At 44.6% G+C, this 10,423-nt stretch overlaps 1 protein-coding gene across 2 annotated transcripts in view; it reads right to left on the bottom strand.

Moving 5' to 3' along the window:
• Positions 1-10,423, bottom strand: part of LOC102020351 (myb-like protein X) — a 17,271-nt gene that overhangs the window by 2,933 nt on the left and 3,915 nt on the right. Inside the window, exons 2-5 of one of the 2 annotated variants that reach the window (XM_005384968.2) lie at positions 7,335-7,432; positions 7,152-7,252; positions 3,726-3,898; positions 1,842-1,964 (exon numbers count right to left, since the gene is read on the bottom strand). The gene's annotated coding sequence lies outside the window, so the exon portion shown is untranslated. Of the gene's footprint in view, positions 1-1,841; positions 1,965-3,406; positions 3,899-7,151; positions 7,253-7,334; positions 7,433-10,423 lie in introns of those variants that run through there. The other variant, XM_013513852.1, reaches the window with a different exon arrangement.

Genomic DNA, 10,423 nt, shown 5'->3' with positions numbered 1-10,423 from the left:
CAGGCGCTGTGCCATTGAGCTAAATCCCCAGCCCCTTCCTCCATTTTTGATCTAACCCAGGGACTAGTCCATACTAAGCACATGATCTACCACTGAGCTACACCTCCAGGCCTGAAGGCTGATCTCTGGTAATCAGATACCTGATTTTCATTTAAGACTGATTTTTCACTGGTAACTGATGATTACTCTTTGATTTTTCTATCTTCCCTTCCCTTCAAATGCTCCAGAAAAGCACAAAGCCTTTACTTAAATAAGCCTAGGCACGAATTTATGGTAAAGACTCTCCCTTCCTCTTTCTTTCTTTCTTTCTTTCTTTCTTTCTTTCTTTCTTTCTTTCTTTCAGACAGGGTCTTGATGTGTAGTTTGGAATGGCCCTCAACTCACTATGTAGTCCAGGCTGGCCTTGAACTCATAGTGATCCTCTTGCCTCAGCCTCCTGAGTGCTAAAATTACAGTATGCCTGGCAAGTAAAGACTACTTCTATGAAATGACTAAGTCTTCCCAAACTTACTTTCCTTGGAGAGGACTGGAATACATACTTTTTCTAGAAATGGTCCTCATCACACATCCTATTTTCCTCTCATCTTTAATTTTTTTTTCATTGTGAAATAAGAAGTTTGCCACCTACACTGCAAAAAGGGAGACAACCAATGTCTGCCCTGATACACCCAAACTTACTTAAGGTTTTACAAATGCAAGTATTATCAAAGAACTTGCATTATAAGGGAAGAAACAGACCAGAACAACTCTGACCAGTGCAGGGGGCTCTGAGGACCCCATCCTCCTGACTGCCTGGATCAGGTCACCCCTGAGGAGATGGCTGCAGACAGGTTTCTCAGGTGACCACATTTTCAGGACCAAGAATCGGTGGCAGCTGGACATTTGACAAAGGGCCAAGCATGTCTTCTGTTCCAGAAATGCCGATTTTTCCCAGAAAACTGGCCACAGGGCTGCTCAGGGCAGCTGTGAGAGAGGCCACGCTCTGCCCAGCAGCTCAGTCCCTGGGCAGGGGGCTCCTGCCCCTCGCTCTCTCTCCAACATACCCACAGGGCTCATTAAATTAAGACGCCCAAAGAGCCCCTCAAACTGATCTATTCACAACCCCCCTCAGTGTCCCCTTTTAAAAAGAGCTATGTTAGCAGTAAATGAACACTGTCTACCGACTCTGGGTAGGAGCTGTTTATGGCCCTATATCAAACTGGCCCTTTACGGATTAAAAAGTAATTATTCCAAAAGAAGGCTTTATGGTTAAAATTAAACCACAGTCAGAAGCTATTAGGACCCGGACTTTGGACAAGTGCCAAAGAGGGCATCTTCCTGAAGGAGCTGGAAAGGGAATTTGTTAAAGAAGAAATCTTCAGCAAGCAAGCACATAAAAAAAATTAAGTAAAATGCTGAAACCTGTTCCACTGTCCTCCTTCAGTTAGAAGACTCTTTAACAACATTAGGAAAGCGAAACCAGTGGAGGGTGGGGTGCAAATGCTGCCAGGTCATCCTGCCTCAAGAAAGTCAAGGTAGCGCCTACATGAGGGATGTGCTGCCTGGCAGAGAGGATCTGCTGCGCACCCGCAAGGTGGTAAGAAGTAGGGATGGGGCCGGGTACTCAGGTGACCTTGGTCACCGGTTCAGCTCTGGAGATGACTTGGTGGCTTGGTCTGATTTGTTATTCTGAAGCTTGATCACAGAACAAGCAAGTATCAAGGTTAACGCTAGCATGCACTAGTGTACAAGAAAAAACCCGAGGACGCTGAGCACAGTCCGCCTCAGGAGGCCCAGGAAAGAACTGCTCCTCAACCCCCTCCCGCCCCCAAGCCTAGCAGGGCCACCTGAGGCCAGCTCACCGCGCCCTCTGCTGGAGGCTGAGTGCACGCTGGGCCCATCCGAGCGGGCCTGTGGGTCTCCTTCTCCCAGCCAAGTGTGCGACTGCCTTCTGCTGGACAAAAGGCTTTTTCAGCTTCGCTAGCCTGGTGGTTAAACGACATACGAAATTTCAATAAACCCCGCTAGATGGCATTAGGCAAGGCACGCTGGTGTGAGCCTCAGTGTCCACATCTACAAAATGGGAATGACGGGAGCCATGACAACACAATCAGTCTGCTTACCGCAGAAGGTTAGTCTCAGGAGCAAATGGCTGGAACCCTACTGTTTTTACCTGTGCCTGCCTACTTTTGCCCCAGCCTAATCCTTGGGAGGCTGAGGCAGGCTTCCCAGTGTCCTTGAACTATGAGCACAACTATAAAAACATAGTCATGAAAAAAAAGCCATGTTGTTCTAAGAGTGGCAGCTCTCTTCCAGTAGCTTTAGGAACTTCACTTTTATTTTTTTTTATTTATTTATTTGTTTATTTTTTGAGACAAGGTTTCGGTTTGTATTTGAGGCTGACCTTGAATTCAGTATGTGGCCCAGGCTGGCCTGGGACTCACAGTGATCCTCCTCAGTCTCCCAAGTGCTGGGATCATAGGCGTGTACCACTATACCTGGCCCTTACCAATGGTTTTTTGTTTTTGTTTTTGTTTTGTTTTGTCTTTTTGAGACAGGCTCTTGCTATGTAGTTCAGGCTGGTCTTGAGCTCACTTTATATAGCCCAGGCTGGTCTCAAACTTGCAAAGATCCTTCTGCCTCAGCCTCCCAAGTGCTTGGATTACAGGCGTGCGCCACCATGCCTGGCTCACGAATGTTTTCAACACAATTTTCAAAACTTTTTTTCTTAAAACCATGTACCATAATTTAAGTTTCTGTCAATTATCTGGGTTTCTTCTTTGATTTTTTTTTTTTTGTACTGGAAATCGAACTCAGGACTTTGTGCTTGCCAGACAGGTTCTGTGTTGCTGAGCTAAATCCCCAGCCCTGTCAATTATCTGTTCAGTGTCTATACTCTCCAGTCGATTACGAGTCCCCTAAATGCATGGACTTGCCTGTGACTGTCACTATTGTATCCCCAGGAACTATCTAGCATAGTGCTTACTGTATAGTAAGTGGTCAATGAATATTCATTGAATAAGCACAGGGATAAATCATAACAACTGCTACAGCTCATCAGGAACAGAAAGAACAAGGCTGGATATGGGAGGATCCTATTTCAGGACTGACAACGTAAATTAATATGAAAATTGAAAGGTCAGGGCTGATGAAAAGGTTCTGAAGCTAGAAGTGGTACTTGCACAATACTGTGAATGCACAAAATGCCACTGAAATATAACTTTAAGGTGGTTAATCCAGGGATATAGCTCAGTGACACAGCGCCTGCCTAGCAAGTGCAAGGTCCTGAGTTCGATTCTTGGTACCCCCAAATAAAAAAAAAAAAAAATGAACTACATAGTGAGACCTTGTCTCAAAACAAAATACAAACAATATAAAGTGGTTAATCATATGCTATGTGAATTTTGCCTCAATAATAAAAAAGAAAGGGTATAACTGTAATATAATTATAATCCTTGATGATTTAGACACTCTACACACATTTGATAAAGTCAACATGAAGAGAGTAACTTGTATGCAGTGCTTGACAGTTTACACAAATGCTTTCACACCAATGCTTTTGTTCGTTCCTCGCCCAAAGCCCTTGGCCCTGCAGACAGGGAAAGTGGCTTCCTAGCCTCCCCGGCCAGGGCAGTCCCCCCTCCGAGGCTTTGCTCTTGCTGCTCCAGGCCTGCAAACCACCCCTCCTCATCAGAAAAGCCCTCCTGGGAGGCGCCCACTCTCCCACTTTCCTCTCTCACCCTTACCCTGCTTGATTTTTCTTCCAAATTCTTAGAGTATTTTACACATTGACTCTCTGTGTGCATTGCTTTCCATGATAATGTAAGTTCCAAGATAACAGGGTCAGTTTTGTTCTCTGGTAGGATCGTCCTGGTGTCTGGAATGGTTCCTGAGATCGTCCTGGCATCTGGAATGGTTCCTGAGGAAGGATAGGTGTTTAATAAATATTTGTTAGGTGAATGAATAAAGAGTAGGACTTTGCCATGAATTCAGCCAAATCTTTTGCAGGGAGCCTACATTTTATAGGCAACATCACCAAAACAAAACATGCTGCGGCTGAGAGAACACCAGCAGCTGGGGTGCAGCAGAGCACTGCCCGGCTCTGCACTGTCCCCTCGGGGTTTCCTCGTCCTCAGCTCCATGGGTTGCTAACCAGCCTGTACGAGCACCTGTCTATACCAGTGAGAAATTACACTAGGGGAGCAGAAGAACTGGCCAGGACACATGTCCAGGTCCTAAGTGTGCTTCTGGGGCACAGGGCACCTCTGAGGTGAGGAAAGAGGAGATGACGGGAAGGGGTCAGAGTCCAGGGAGTAGCAGAGTGTGACCTCAGAAGATCCATGTCATCTGGGTAGAAATGGCTCCCAGGATCAAAGTGATCTGCAACATGAACTTTGTGTGATTTCTTCTCATTCCCAGGAGAAAGCTGTCAAGGCTAGCCTCTCCAAGGGGGTGGGGGTTACGCCATGGTCTGACAGGAGGGACAGTGAGCCTCTGTGACCCAGTGGCCACCCGAGAATTGTGCTCAGTAGCCTCTGACAACTGTGGCCAGCAGCAGCAGCCCATCTGCCTCCAGTTCCTGAATCAGGCCGCTGGGCATGATGGGAAGTTGCTGGTGAGAACACAGACGCTTGACTGTGAGAGACAAAATGCCATAGCCCTGGTGTCAGCCAGACTTCCTGCACCTGTCATCTGAGGGCAGTTTACAGACTGCAGATGAACTCACAGAAACAAAATGTGGGCATTTGCCTGACAGTGGCCATTATTGTTGCCTTTTAAAATATTTAATAACAAAAATCTCAAATATGGACAAATACCTATTTGCCAGCCTGGCACTCACATTTTAATTTAATGGTACAGAAACATCATTTCTTTCCCCACTGGCCAGGGAGATAGCTCAGTGGCACAGCGCCTGCCTGGCAAGCACAAGGCCCTGAGTTCAATTCCCAGTACCAAAAAGAAAACCCAAAAACAAAAACAAACAAAAAAATAGAAAAACAACAACAAAAAACCCTTTGGTTTTTTGAGACAGGGTCTTGCTATGTAGTTCATGCTGGCTTTGAACTCAGCGATTCTCCTGTCCTAGCCTCCCACATGCTGGGGTTACAGGCATGTGCCACCATGCCCAGCTAAATCATAAAACTTTCTAAAACTTTTCTAGAACTGGATATCTGTAGAAAATTTCAAGCTATATAAGATGTAGTTCACCCTTGTACACAGGTTTTCCCCTTCCTTATAACACATCCAAAGTACACAGCTCAAAATCCAAGCGAATGATTCATTACAATATAAAGTAAATGGAAAAAAAATGCCTGCAATATAATTTGCATACCGGTGATAGGCCATTACTTTTGCCAGTTTCCACCGTGCTGTTTATACTGTGTTTTAATCTGCAGGTTTCAGGAACTACTACTGTTTACCTTTGTCCTGCAGTAATGGTACGTAACCCTTCTCCCTATGGGCACTTGAACATGGGTGAGTATTGAGTTTTTCTCAATTCCCACACCATGAAGGATTAAAACAAACAAAGCAAGACTGTGGTCGTTTCTCTCTTATATTCCCTAAGACCTGAGAAAGGTATTTAGCCATCCATGGAGGCCCAGGCTTGACATGCTTTACAGGGCAGCTTGGAGCGGAACCGAGCTGAGCGGCACTCTTTCTCTAACATTAAGTTAAAATGTGAGTCTTGGGTTGGCAAACATGTATTTGCAGAACAGTACAATGAAAACTTGGGCCCTCCGGAGGTGAACAGGGTTCCCAGGCAAGCTTGCTGGGCCTTCCCCAGGGAGCACAGCCCTTGCTGAAAGAACCACACAGCCCTGCGTCTGGTAATGACCTAATAATGGAGTTTCTTGCTGCCCTGAATGCCCTCCTGCAGGAAATCAGCTTCTTCCAGGTCACTCTACCTTCCAGCTTAGTAACTTATCTGTGTGAAACACAGATCTGATGGTGTCATTCTCCCTGTCACCTACAGAACAAAATCTAACTTCTTTCCAGACCTAGGTATTAAGTCTGAGGTGGTTTTTTTGTTTGTTTTTTTTTTTTTTTTTTTTTTTTTTTTTTTTTTTTGAGATAGGGTCTCACTATGCAGTTCAGGATGGCCTTGAACTCACATGTACCCCAGGCTGGCCTCAAACTTGCAGTGATTCCTGCCTTAGCCTCCTGAGTGCTGAGATTACAGGGGTATGCCACCACGCCTGGCTAAGTCTAACTTCTTTAATCAAGGCCCTCCTCAGGCTCACATCCTACCAGTCTCTACAACATCCTTTACACCCCTTGCCTTCTCCTGAATAAGCGGTACAGTTTCCTGTCCCCACGCCTCGGCAACACTGTTCTTTCTGCTTAATACCTTTGTCCTCAGTGTTCACCTCCCTTTTTTCTTTTCCTTTTGCAGTGCAGAGGAGGGAACCCAGGGCCCTGTACATACTAATCATATGCTTTACCGCTGAGCTCCATCCGCAGCTCCACATTCACCTGTTGAACTCTTTTCAACACCTCCCCACTCCTGCTGTAGGATCTTTCTATGCAGTCCTTTTCAACACCTCCCCACTCCTGTAGGATCTTTCTATGCAGTCCTTGCTGATAGCCCAGGCTGGCCTCAAAGCGCTGATCCTCCGAGCCTAGCTGCCCGAGTGCTACAATTATAGGCAGGCTGCATCATGCCCAGCTCCCATCGTCACCGTTTTAAATCCAACCTAAAAATGCTCATCTCCACCATGAAGCCTTCTCTCATGTCCCCCTACCAGCCCCCAGGGGCTGGCACTGCCCTTCTGCAGATCCCACCACACTTAGCGTGCTGTGCTCTTCTGGTCCATCTCATGAGGTCTCCTCATCCCTTTGCAGACAGGCCCACCTCAACAGGAGAAAGGGGCCAGCTTTTTTTTGGATTCTCAGCTGGCATGAAATAAGGGCTCAGTGTCTGCTGAATGAATTAATAAGAGCATTATAACAAAAGTAAAAAAAATGTCACTGTTCACATGTCCTATTGCAAGAAACAGGGATCTTTGGGAATATACAGAGAAAGACCAGGCTGATAGAAATATATTAAAAATCACTCGGACTTTCAACCGCTCCCCCAAATGTGTGCATTTTTGTTAGTCTTAGCAGAAAAGTAAACTGCATATATACATAAAACTCTAGCTGCCTAGAGAGTTTCAAACATCTGCACTTACGAAGTGGCTGGCACTTGTCACGGTGTCTCTGTCTTCACTTGTCCATCTGTGGCCCGGCTGGAATGCATCTGATATCCCACGTGAAAATGTCATCCAGAAATCTGATTATTGGGTTCATAATTAGTACACCGTGCAGTGTGACCCAAGGGACTTTCACATAAGAGAAATTCCCCAAGCATTAACCTTGTGCCACACAGGCCTCTTGTGAGACAGCTGGCAGTTCCTTAGCTTGCAGAGTCACTAGAGGAGGCTGGGTGTGATGATCTCAGGAAGGCACAGATCTGGGAAAGAAAATAGCCATCACTGAGTCTGTTGGCTTTTATATTCTTAAAAACTTGCCACGGAAGCGCTTTTCCCCCACGTTCACCAAATGACGAAAGTGCCGGTGCACAGCTTCATCCCGCCCCCAAGGCAGCAACTGGAAGCTTGGGCAGCCAGGAAACTGAGTTTGGGGAGATCCCGAAGGAATGGAAGGGCAGAGTGGCTTTTGCGGTCTCTGGAGTCAGGCTTTCTGGGCTGGGGCCTGGTGCTGGCAGTTTTTAGTTTGGTGGATTTGATAGAGCAAAATTTGCTCTGGCAAAGAGTTGCAGGAAGGACTAAATGGCAGGGGCCGTGTAAAGTGCTGAGCACGGTGCCAATTACATTATCCCAATTATGACAAGAATTCAGGAAATGTTAGCTGTCATTATCATTTGTCAAAAGGAGTCTACTACTCAGCTTGGAGCTTATCTTTACAACTCAGCCCACTCCCAGTACCTCTGCCTTGATCTCTGTGGGATCAGAGTTCCTAGAGAAATGAAAAAAAGAGCAAGCTATCAGTTCTGATCAAGGAAGCAGCAGAAATAGCAAAGACAGGGAAAAGAAAACAGGCCATCTCCACAGAACCCCAACGCCTGGCTGTATAACCGGCTGCAACAACAAAACAGATCTGCCAGTTGGAGTGAGAAAGGAAGGAGGGAAAGGGGGTATAAAAAGAACTAAGATGTGTTGTGTACAGGCACCAGTTCCCTGTGATGGCTGCAATCGTTATGTGCTGTAAACACATACTAGTAAAGAGAAAAAAATAAAACAAAATTTCAAAACAAGACAATAACAGGGTAACAATGGTTAATACATTGCATACTGTTATCTTTAAATTAGTTACTCAGAGTACAAGATATAGGGATTTACATTGTCCAAACAATATTAGCACAAACTTTTCTTTTCAGTGAACTAAGAGAAATCAGTAGTATAGCCGGGTGTGGTGGCGCATGCCTGTAATCCCAGCACTCTGGAGGCTGAGGCAAGAGGACCATTGTGAGTTCGAGGCCAGCCTGGGCTACAAAGTGAGCTCACGGCCAGCCTGAACTGCATAGCGAGACCTTGTCTCAAAAAGACAAAAAAAAAAAGAAATTAGTAGTGTAACTATCTTAACTATCATATATATATACATATATATATACACACACATATATAATTTATATTTGCTTTTCCCTTCCTTCTTTTCTCCATTCCCCCATCCCAGCTTCTCTCTCCTCTTGAAGTTTCTTCCCATTTTACGATATCTATTATACATTTTGGATCTTATTTACCCTTTCAGTTTCTCACAGAGAGGAGATCTGGTCCTCCACTGGCCACCTGGAAAGGTAAAACCAAGCATGCCTTCAAACTGCTAGGGTAAAACATGTGCTGAAACTGACCACAAGTTTAAATATAAGATACAGACATTCTCAGGGTTTGGGGGCTTCAGAAAAATGTGAGATATTTTAAGAAACAGGATAAATTATTATAGTGATTTCTCAGCAGTATTGAGACTGATAAAGCCACTGAATATGATGGATTCATTTCATAAACACATGCTGGAGGCTCACTCTGTACTGCTTATTCACCGACCGGAGCAGTCTCTGCACAGACAGACAACATCCTCTTGGAGACACACATAATCAATAGCTACAGGAGGACATTCTAAGAAGTGAAGAGTGTGATGGAGAGAGAAACCAGGGTTTCAGGCCCCAAATTCCAGTTTTTAAAATGAGAGGAATAGCTGGATATGGTGGCGGATGCCTATAATCCCAGCACTTGGCAGGCTGAGGCAGGAGGATTGTTGTGAGTCTGAGGCCAGCCTGGGCTACAAAGTGAGCTCAAGACCAACCTGAACTGCATAATGAGACCCTGTCTCAAAAAGACAAAAAAATAAAAACAAAACCAAAAAAAAAATACAGGAATGACAGCACGTAGAAGACAAGATCACATGATACCCTCAGGACACATCAGATAAATCCAAAAGCTCAGGCATCTGTAAGAAACCTGGCCAGAATCCCTAAAAATGTCAAAGTCGTTAAAAACAAAACAGGAGGTAGACTCGTGAATTAAAAAGAATTAACAAGGGCTGGGTGTATAGCTCAGGGATAGATCATGTGCTTAGCTCATGCAAGACCATGAGTTCCACCTCTAGCATCAAAAAAAAGTTAACAATCAAGAGCTGGGGGTGACGCCCTAGAGGGTCTAGACCAAAAACAAAAGTTAGTAACCATATTCAGCAAATAAGCACTGATTAGATCCTAGGCCAGGGGAAAAAGAAATGATAAAAGATATTTGAGGACAAGGAAGGATAAATATAAATTGATGCATGCCTGTAATCCCAGCACTCCGGGGCCTGAGGCAGCAGGACTTGCCTGAGTTTGAGGCCAGCCTGAGCTACACAAGTGAGTTTAAGGCCAGCCTACACTACATAGTGAGACCCTGTCTCAAACAAACAAACAACACAACAACAACAACAAATATATATATATGTGTGTGTGTGTATATACATATATATATATATATGGATTATTTGATATTAGGGGATTATTCTTAATTTTTAAGTTTGTTAAATTAAAAATGTTAAGTTTTCTTAGCAAGTTCCTACTACATACCCTACTTGTGAACATGTAGGAAATTTTTATTCCTAGGTAATCTGTGCTTAAATGTATAAAACTAAAGCAAATACTGTAAACTGTTATCAACTATTGAATCTAGGAAAAGAATATTCAGTTGCTCATTTGCTCTAATGTTTCCAGTTTTCTGTATAAATTAAAACATTTAAGACAGGTGTGCTTGCACACACCTGTAATTGTAGCACTCTGGGAAGTTGAGGCGCGAGGATCATAAATTTGAACCTTGTCGGGACAATTCAGCAACTTAGTGAGAGCCTGTCTCAAAATAAAAATCATTTAAAAAGGACTGGGAGGAGGCAGGCGTGGTGGTGCATGCCTGTAATTCCAGCACTCAGGAGGCTGAGGCAGGAGGATCAT

Source organism: Chinchilla lanigera, unplaced genomic scaffold, assembly GCF_000276665.1.
Source record: "Chinchilla lanigera isolate Chin_1 unplaced genomic scaffold, ChiLan1.0 scaffold00021, whole genome shotgun sequence".
Lineage (NCBI taxonomy): Eukaryota > Metazoa > Chordata > Mammalia > Rodentia > Chinchillidae > Chinchilla > Chinchilla lanigera.
The sequence above is the reverse complement of the archived record's forward strand: the minus strand, read 5'-3'. Positions and strand labels throughout refer to the sequence as shown.